Raw genomic sequence first — 11,149 nt, 5'->3', positions numbered from 1 at the left:
CACGTAAATTGGCATAATTTTCTGAGTTACCTACAGAGAATTTTGCCCAGATTCGTGACAGCAAAGAAATCTGTTTCTGCGCAGTAATCCAAATCTAGTATGAACCTTACTATCAACGACTTTAATTGGCACAACAAAACACTAAACTAAGATAAGGAGAGGTTGCTACAGTAGTAAACAACTTCCAAGACACAAAATAAAAACAAAGGTACTGTAGTAAAAACATGGGTTGTCTCCCATAAGCGCTTTTCTTTAACGCCTTTCAGCTAGGCGCAGAAAGTGTGTATCAAGTATTATCGAAGGATGGTGCATCTACAGCGGGGTGTGGAGTTTTCTCAACCATGCATAGTATATTGGATACATAAGTTTTAGCGTCTCCCTTTTCATTAGTCTTGGGCTTGCTACTCTCATCAAACAAATTTTCAGGAACAAGCCAAGCATAGTTATTTTCTAGTGCTTCATGCATTGCTAGGAGCTTACATGGTATTGGTGCTTTAATCTCCCCACCATTATTAACATCATTAGTGTACCTTATTCTCTCCATGTCCATTTTTTCAAGAAGACTAACAAAATTGGTATAAGAACCAAGCATATTATATTTAGCAAAGACCTTTCTACCCTCTCTTGCTATACCACCAAATTCTCTAAGAAGGGTTTCTAAAACAAAATCTTTCTTTTCCCCTTCTTCCATATCACCGAGTGTAAGAAACATGTGTTGGATTATAGGATTGAGGTTAACAAATTTAGTTTCCATCATACGAACTAAAGCAGCAGCGGCAATTTCATAAGTAGGAGCAAGGTCTACCAAGTGTCTATCTTCAAAATCATCAACGGTACTAACATGGTTGAAAAATTCTTCTATATTATTTCTCCCAATTATAGACCCGCGCCCTACCGGCATGTCTTTTACGGTAAAATTAAAAGGAAACATGTTGAAACAAGTAAAGAAAATATGAGTAACTAATTTTTTTTGTGTTTTTTTTTATATAGAGTGCAATAAAGTAAAACTAGCAACTAATTTTTTTGTATTTTGATTTAGTGCAGCAAACAAAGTAGTAAATAAAACTAAGCAAGACAAAAACAAAGTAAAGAGATTGGGATGTGGAGACTCCCCTTGCAGCGTGTCTTGATCTCCCCGGCAACGGCGCCAGAAAACAGTCTTGATACGCGTACAGCACGCGGCCGTTGGGAACACCAAGAGGAAGGTGTGATGCGTACAGCGGCAAGTTTTCCCTCAGTATGAAACCAAGGTTTAATCGAACCAGTAGGAGCCAAGAAGCACGTTGAAGGTTGATGGCGGCGAGATGTAGTGCGGCGCAACACCAGGGATTCCGGCGCCAATGTGGAACCTGCACAACACAAACCAAGTACTTTGCCCCAACGAAACAGCGAGGTTGTCAATCTCACCGGCTTGCTGTAACAAAGGATTAGATGTATAGTGTGGAAGATGATTGTTTGCAGAAAACGAGTAGAACGAGTATTGCAGATGAGATTGTATTTCAGTATAGAGAATTAGACCGGGGTCCACAGTTCACTAGAGGTGTCTCTCCCATAAGATAAACAACATGTTGGGTGAACAAATTACAGTTGGGCAATTGACAAATAAAGAGGGCATGACCATGCACATACATATTATGATGAGTATAGTGAGATTTAATTGGGCATTACGACAAAGTACATAGACCGCTATCCAGCATGCATCTATGTCTAAAAAGTCCACCTTCAGGTTATCATCCGAACCCCCTCCAGTATTAAGTTGCTAACAACAGACAATTGCATTAAGTATTGCGCGTAATGTAATCAGTAACTACATCCTCGAACATAGCACCAATGTTTTATCCCTAGTGGCAACAAGCACATCCATAATCTTAGAGATTTCGTCACTTCCCAGATTCACGGAGACATGAACCCACTATCGAGCATAAATACCACCTCTTGGAGTTAAGAGTAAAAACTTGGCCAGAGCCTCTACTAATAACGGAGAGCATGCAAGATCATAAACAACACATAGATATAAATTGATAATCAACATAACATGGTATTCTCTATTCATCGGATCCCAACAAACACAACATATAGAATTACAGATAGATGATCTTGATCATGTTCGGCAGCTCACAAGACCCGACAATTAAGCACAATGAGGAGAAGACAACCATCTAGCTACTGCTATGGACCCATAGTCCAGGGGTAGACTACTCACACATCACTCCGGAGGCGACCATGGCGGCGTAGAGTCCTCCGGGAGATGATTCCCCTCTCCGGCAGGGTGCCGGAGGCGATCTCCTGAATCCCCCGAGATGGGATTGGCGGCGGCGGCGTCTGTGGAAGGTTTTCCGTATCGTGGCTCTCGGTGTCGGGGGTTTCGCAACGAAGGCTTTAAGTAGGCGGAAGGGTAGGTCGGGGGCGACGCGAGGGGCCCGGGGAGACGGGCGGGGCGGCCAAGGGTGGGGCCGCGCCGCCTGCCCTCCTGGCCACCTCGTGGCCCCACTCCGTTGACTCTTCGGTCTTCTGGAAGCTTCGTGGCAAAATAGGACCCTGGGCGTTGATTTCGTCCAATTCCGAGAATATTTCCTTACTAGGATTTGTGAAACTAAAAACAGCAGAAAACAAGAATCGGCACTTCGGCATCTTGTTAATAGGTTAGTTCCAGAAAATGCACAAATATGACATGAAGTGTGCATAAAACATGTAGATATCATCAATAATGTGGCATGGAACATAAGAAATTATCGATACGTCGGAGACGTATCATGTACTCGCTTAGCTTTGCTATCCCTAGATATCTAGCTGTCCTTACACCTCTCTTGGGTGTAAGGGCAGCACCTTGCTTAGTCTTTATTTAGTAGATTCGTTCTGTTACGGTTGTTCCTTGTTCTTCAAGGATTAGTTTAATATCCATATGGTTAGGCCTTGCAAACGGGTTGGATGATCCAGTAGTGCATAAGGTACGGTTTGCTAGTCTTAGAAGGGATGTTCCGAGGATCAACTCCATGTTGGTTTTTAGGCCTTTTCTAGGGTTGGTTTTCCGTCATCTTTCGTATCTGCCAGGCTCAACTACGTGTAGGATGTTCCGGTTATGTGGTGAAAACCCTAAATCGTCGTAGATCGTTTTAACTTAGTATTGATCAAGCAGGACCACCATGTTATCGTAGACCCAATACGAATCATGGGTGGATCGGCTCCTTGAGCCGATTCACAGGATAACTCGAGAGCCGATCGAGGCTCGTATTTAATGTTTACGTGTCCGCCATGCAGGAAACTAATCGAAGCAATCCATCACCTTCCCGACCAGGTATAGGTTAGGTGGCACGCCCTTGCACCGGCATCGGACGTGCGTGCCGGAGCTTTGCGGGCCGTCGCCCGAGGGACCAGGGCCCACCAGCAGTCCTGGGAGCCTCCCGGCTCTACGTCTTGCCCGTCGCTGCTCGCCGGTGGGTTTTGGTGGTCAACACATTCTGGCACGCCCGGTGGGACCTTCAACTACATCAACATCTACATCAACATCCGCATCAGAGATGGCGGAAGACCCAGTCACATACGAAGATCTGACTGAGGAGTATAAGAAGAAGTATGACAAGCTTAAAGCTCTCTTCGAAGCCGACCTCATCGGCTCTTTCCAGAGGACCCGCTCACACGGCATTACGTGGAAAGGGTTCTCAGCTGAAGGCGCTCTCGATGAGGTGGATCTGTCTACCGCTCGGAAGAACGCACCGAGCTCTACGCCGGGAGATTAATTACATGGTAGCTCACTCGCTACACCGTCATTCTGAGAGCCTGGTGAACGCTTTCGAGCGCGTTGCGCTTCGCGTGGTCCAGGAAATCATGAAGCATCAGTACTCTCCGTCAGGACCTACACTAGGGACTCACCAAGGAGAGATACCATTCCACACCAGGCCGCAACTGCCGTTCTCGTTAGCAGCTCCAGAACCGCCGGGTTCACCGGCGTTCGTCGTCTACAAGATTGGAGGCGATCCTGCCGATTACTAGTTCATGCTGGAACCGCCTAAGGAAATCCCGCATGGGTACACGTGCATGTATGTTCCAGACTGCAATAACTTGGCGCGCACGAACCAGATTACGGCAGGAGGAATTTCTGGAGCCACAGGAGGAATTTCTGGAACATCAGGAGGGGTTTCTGGAATAGACGCCGATAAACAGGCGTGGTTGGCTAAGTATGCCACCGCAACGAATCAGCAAAGTTCAGCCCCTACAGCTCCTACAGTGGACCAAATCAGTGCAATCTTGAGAGATCAGTTCGGCATGGTGCCGAAAAGGAGGGCAATCGGCTATTCCAAGCCGTACCCCAACGAGTATGACTTGATTCCACTGCCGCCCAAGTATCGGCTCCCTGAGTTCTCAAAGTTTAGTGGCTCAGAAGGCTCTAGTTCAATTAAGCATGTGAGCCGATATTTGGAACAGTTGGGCATGATCTCAGCATCAGACCCACTACGCGTAAGGTTTTTTGCGCAGTCTCTCACGGGATCAGTTTTTGGATGGTACACCTCGCTGCCTCCAGATTCAATCCGGACGTGGAAGCAGATGGAAGAGCAGTTCCACATGCAATATCACTCAGAAGCTTCCGAGGCTGGCATTGCCGATCTGGCACAAGTGCGACAGAGGCGCGGAGAAACAGTGTCAGAGTACATTCAGCGCTTCAGGAACGTGAGGAACCGATGTTATTCGGCTCGTTTGAATGAGAAGGAAGCAGTCGATCTGGCAGTGTTGGGTCTCGCGTCGCTGATCAAGGACATGGCTTCCCAAGTGGAGTACACTTCACTGGCGCATATGGTTCAGAAACTTTCATTGTATGAATAGTGCCACCTGGAATTGTACCAGGACAAATTCAAACGCGCGGTAAGCCTGGTCGAGACAGAAGAGGATGAAGACTCTGCAGGAGACTAGGAAGTAGCCGTGGCTGAATGGGCTCGGGGGGCAAACCTCGTGTCCTGCAAGTGGGTTAAACCACAAGGTCCTGCAAAAGGGTTTGACTTCGACGTGAGCAAAGCTGAGCAGATTTTCGATCTTTTGCTTAAGGAGAAACAGCTGAAGTTACCCGAAGGCCATAGAATCCCTACGGTGCAAGAGATAAACGGAAGGCCATACTGCAAGTGGCATCACTCGTTCACCCATACCACCGGCGACTGCAAAGTGTTGTGTCAACAGATCCAAATGGCAATAGAACAAGGTCGTCTGATTTTTAGCCAGTATGCCATGAAAGTGGACACACAACCGTTTCCTGCCGTTAACATGGTGGAGTGCAATCACCTCGTGAGGCGACATCCAGATTTCTCGTTCAGTATTAACATGGCAGGATGCCAGGATCTGTATACCACCCTGGCAAGGACAAAGGAGAAAGCAGTCGTTCTCGTGGCAAGGACAAGGAGGAGGCCGGTTCACGCGACCGGCCCCGATATGATGACAAACGGTACGTCACTGAGGAGCAAGTGAGAAGCGTGCGGTACCAACGACCACTCTCCGAGCACCTTCTTAACAAATATGAGCGTCAGTATGACCAACGCCGGCGGTATGACACAGCCGACGACACAGATCGTCGGCTTGACGTAAGCAACAGAAAGTATCGTCGGTATGATAGAGACGACGAAGGATATGAGCGCCGCGCTAAGGGAAGGTCAAGGGAACAAGAAGACATGGACCGACACTGGGATTGTCCTTTCTTTAAACACTGCTGGGATTCAGGAATGAGCCGATTACCTACGATCGATAGCTGCCCAGAATGTAGACCGAAGAAGAAGGACGCAGGAGACGTGTCAGTGTTCAAACGTCTAGGGCCTCTCCCATCTCGGAACAAACAAGCTGAGTCCTCCCGAGTGGAAGATCTCGAGGAGTTAGAAGATGAAGAAGAAGAAGAAGAAGAAGAAGAAGAAGAAGAAGATAGGTACCACCGGCCAAGGTGGTGCCCTGATGGACTCAGTCACTCTCAGAAGCGTAGGGTGCAGCGGCTACGTAGTTTGGAGGAAGCCGAGAGGTTATACCTGCACACGCTGAGGAAGGCGCGGCCCGATCGATCTGGCCGCGAAAATTCAGCAAACTTTGGATGAAGAGGGTCATCCACAGAAGAAAGAGTGGCGCCCCAAACCAAAGAAAGCCGATGATCAGACATCGGCTAGCACAAACATGGTGTTCATACTTCCGTCGGAGTTCCGCGCTACAAGAGCAGAAGAGGCATCGGTAGATCAACTTGACTGTGGCCCACGGCCAGTCATCTTTGAAAAGCCGCGAGAAAGAAGCTACAGACATCTGAAGGCCCTATACTTGAAAGGTTATATCAACGGGCAGCCTATCAACAAGATGCTGGTTGATACGGGAGCGGCAGTCAATATAATGCCGTACTCCATGCTACGTCGCCTGGGACGCTCTAGCGCAGATCTGATCAAAACCAACGTCACATTGAGCGACTTCAATGGCCAAGCATCAGAAGCGCAAGGCGTTCTAAGCGTGGATCTAAGGGTAGGCCGAAAAACCATCCCCACGTCATTCTTCATCGTCGACAGCAAGAGCACCTACGCTGTCCTGCTAGGGAGGGATTGGATTCACGCCAACTGCTGCATTCCATCCACAATGCACCAATGCTTGATACAGTGGGATGGAGATGAAGTGGAGGTCGTCCATGCAGATGACTCAGCCGAAATCTCAACGGCTGGCATGAACATTTGGGATGCGGTAGACCAGGAGCCACTCTCTGGAGTCAGTTTGGACGGTTGTGAGCGCATCGAGGTGACAAAAAACGGGGTGAGGCTGGTCTTATCCACCGGCCTGACAGTATAGCAAGAGCAAAGTCTATGCACGTACGTGACAAGGCCGATCCCTGTGATCGGCCCCAAAAAATAAGAAGTAATGATCTCAACTCACGCATGTCACGTAGATATAGTGGAACACGAATAAGATGTAAACCTTCATTGAGCAATGCAATCAAAATGGGGGCCGATTCCAGCAATCGGCCCATATTATCCTCGCCATACGTGTTGCCTGTGTTTAGCATCGATCTTGCAGGCGACGGAAAGCTAGGGTATGGGTTTACATCGGCTGATGAGCTAGAAGAGGTTGACATTGGTCCTGGGGATAAGCCACGACCAACTTTTATCAGCAAAAAGTTAGATCCTCATTTGAGGAGCCTGATGATAGCTCTGTTGAAAGAATACACAGATTGCTTTGCATGGGATTACACAGAGATGCCTGGGTTAGATAGGAGCATAATTGAGCATCGGCTCCCTCTCAAGAAAGGATTTCGGCCGTTTCAGCAACGAGCACGTCAGATGAAGGCTGGAATTCTTGAAGAAGTCAAGAAAGAGATCGAGAAGATGTTGGCCGCCAGGTTCATCAGGCCATGCAGGTACGCTGAATGGATTTCTAGTATTGTACCCGTAGAGAAAAAGGACGGCCGATGGCGTGTCGCAATAGATTTTCGAGATCTCAACAGAGCTACTCCAAAGGACGAGTATCCAATGCCTGTGGTAGAGACATTGATCAATGCAGCTGCTGGCCATAAGGTGTTGAGTTTCATGGATGGCAACGCCGGCTACAACCAAATTTTCATGGCTCCAGAAGATATACACAAGACTGCATTCAGAGTACCAGGATCAGTGGGCTTGTTTGAATACGTGGTCATGACTTTTGGACTGAAGAATGCCGGTGCAACATACCAAAGAGCCATGAATTACATCTTTCATGATCTGATCGGCAAGTTGGTGGAAATTTACATCAATGACGTGGTGGTCAAGTCTGTCTCCATAGAAGGACACTTGGATGATTTGCGACGCATCCTGGACCGAACTAGAAAATTCGGGCTAAGAATGAATCCAAAAAAGTGTGCTTTTGGTGTGACGGCCGGTCAGTTCTTGGGTTTTTTGGTTCATGAACGTGGAATTGAGATCGGCCTGAAAAGTCAGGAGGCAGTACGAACCATGCAGCCACCTACCACGAAGAAAAAACTCCAATGTCTCATCGGCAAAATCAACTTCGTCCGACGGTTCATCTCCAATCTGTCAGGACGAATCGAGCCGTTCATGGCATTGGTGAAAATCAAATCTGATGACGAGTTTCACTGGGGGGCAGAGCAGCAGCGGGCGTTTGACGAGATTAAACAATATCTAACGACGCCGCCTGTGTTAGTTCCACCTCAGCAAGACAGACCGTTTTATATTTACTTATCAGTGGCTGACACTTCTATCGCGTCAGTGGTGGTACAACTTTATGATGGTCTGGAGAAGGTGGTTTTCTACCTCAGCAGAAGGATGTTGGATGCAGAGACAAGGTACCCTGAGATCGAGAAGTTGTGCCTCTGCCTATTTTTCACCTGCACCAAGCTTCGTCACATCTTTCTGGCAGCGGAAATTATCATCATATGCAAATCGGACGTCATCAAACATATGTTGTCGGCTCCTGTGTTGAAAGGCCGACTCGGCAAGTGGATGTTTGCATTATCGGAATTTGATCTCCGGTATCAGCCTGCGAAAGCAGTCAAGGGACAAGCGTTGGCCGATCTGATTGCTGAACGAATCAACACTGATATAGCAGCACTGTCTGTACGTGCATGGGCCATGTTCTTCGACGGATCGGCTTGTGATGATGGTTGTGGCATCGGCATTCTACTCGTGTCGCCTCGGGGGGCAACATACTCCTTCTCCATCAGGTTATCTACCCCTTGCATCAACAATGTCGCTGAGTATGAGGCAATACGCAAGGGAATGGAGTTGCTTTTGGAAGCCGGGGCAGAAGCGGTGGAACTTTTTGGGGATTCAAAATTGGTGATTTCCCAGCTTACGGAAGAATACAAGTGCGAGAGTGAGTCACTCTTCCCTTTATGGATGCAATGCCGTGAGCTGATGGCACAATTTAGGTACATAAACTTTAATTGGATCCCAAGGTCACAAAATACCGAGGCCAACGATCTTGCACAGGTGGCGTCAGGCTACAAGGACGTGACAGATGGAGCTGATGTTCAGGTACAGTTCCTGGAACAGGACGATTGGAGAGCCGATATCTTCAATTACTTGAAGGATTCGGCTCGGGGGGCACCTAAACGGATAAGGTACAAGGCCATGAAATATGTCCTTATAGGAGATGACATGTTCTACAGGACTTTGGAGGGGTTACTTCTCAAATGCCTGGGACCAGCCGAGGCGAATCGGCTCTTACACGAGGTACACGAAGGCGCCTGTGGAACTCACCAATCGGCTCATAAGATGAAATGGCTGATCAGGCGATCAGGGTTTTACTGGCCCACCATGCTTGAGGATTGCTTTAGGTACTATAAAGGATGTCAAGCGTGTCAGATGTTTGGGAAAATTCAGATGGTGCCCGCATCAGCAATGAACCCCATCATCAAGCCTTGGCCATTCTGAGGTTGGGGCATGGATATGATCGGCAAAATCCATCCTGCGTCGAGCAAAGGCCACGAGTGGATTTTGGCCATTACAGATTACTTCACTAAATGGGTGGAGGCCGTCCCTATGAAGAAGGTAAAATCGGAAGATGTTATCAATTTTGTGAAAGAACATGTCATTCATAGATTCGGGATACCCCAGACTATCACGACCGATGGAGGTTCGGTCTTCATTTCTAAAGAGTTCAGAAAGTTCTGCGATGACATGGGAATTAAGCTGATCCGATCGTCTCCATACTATGCTCAAGCAAATGGGCAAGCTGAGGCCTCCAACCAGAACCTCATCAAGCTGATTAAGAGGAAAGTTGACGAGCACCCTAGACGTTGGCATGAAGTATTGTCAGAAGCTTTGTGGGCTTATCGCATGTCATGTCATGGGGCTATAAAAACCTCGCCATACCAGCTGGTCTATGGACAAGAAGCCGTATTGCCTTGGGAAATTACGGCCGGATCAAGACGTGTTACGTTTCAGAATGATCTAACAACTGAGGAATATGCGGCCCTGATGAGTGATAGTATTGAGGATCTGACGGAACTCAGACTTTGGTCGTTGGAGGAGATTAAAGAAAACAAAGCCAAGGTAGCTCGCGCATACAATAAGAAGGTGAGACCAAAGGAGTTTCAGGTTGGTGATCTAGTATGGGAAGCTGTGTTGCCATTAGGAACTAAGGATAAAGCATATGCTAAATGGTCTCCTAATTGGCACGGGCCGTACAGAGTCGACCAGGTTTTGAAGGGTAATGCATACATGCTCGAGCAGCTGGACGGTGTTAAATTCCCAGTAGCTGTCAATGGTCAACATCTCAAGAAATATTTCCCAAGCATGTGGGATGACGGACAGTGAAATATGGAGGACGATGCATGAAATCGGCCAGTAAAAAAAAATTTACATACAAATCACAGCCGATGTACAGACATCGACTTTACAAAAATATGCAAAACAGCAAGATACAAGCACAGCCGATGCACAGACATCGACTTCAGGCTAAAAGCCGATGCACAACCATCGACTCTAGAGGTATGAGCTCAATTGAGCAGTTATCGTATTGCATATAGAGGCTCCACTGAAGGGATGCCTCGAGGGTATGAAGGATGTAGCAGCAGAATGTCTGGTACAAAAAATTAATGACGGGATGAGGCATTAATTCAAGTGTTTACTGTTGAATTCCGACACTATGCTCGATGGTGACCGTTGAGGATTACCTTCAGGCCAAACATCGTAGCATTGGCGTGAGATGATTCTGCCATTGGATTCTGCCATTGGATTCGCGGTGGAGTTGAATCTGCGTGATTGATCTGAGTTTATTCTCTCAGGCGAAGGTTGCAGTTTACCGTGTGAATAGGAAACGGATTTGGCCTTAATCGCGCGTTATGGTAAAGGCCGATGTGCTGCCATCGGCTCTTTGCACGTTGACTTACTTTGACAATCGGCAAAATTGATATGAAAGCAAAATCGACATAGGAACATTTTCTTCATTAATAGAAGGGAAGAGCCGATTGCTCGAAGGAGGAAGAACAAAAGAGAGGTCTATTGACCAATCTACTACTACTACTAGTCCTATACTAGTGGATGCTACTCTATGGGCCGTCGCTGCCCTCGTCGTCGCCGTCGAAGCTGCCGTCGGCACTGCTGCCGGCGGGCTCCTCGTCACTGCTCCCGTAGCCCTCGACGGGGGCCTCCTCTTCCTCGTCGTCGTCATCGTCGTCATCATCGTCCGACCCGGCGTGGAAGCGCTTCGCCGG

Source organism: Lolium rigidum, chromosome 1 (genome assembly GCF_022539505.1).
Source record: "Lolium rigidum isolate FL_2022 chromosome 1, APGP_CSIRO_Lrig_0.1, whole genome shotgun sequence".
Lineage (NCBI taxonomy): Eukaryota > Viridiplantae > Streptophyta > Magnoliopsida > Poales > Poaceae > Lolium > Lolium rigidum.
The sequence above is the reverse complement of the archived record's forward strand: the minus strand, read 5'-3'. Positions refer to the sequence as shown.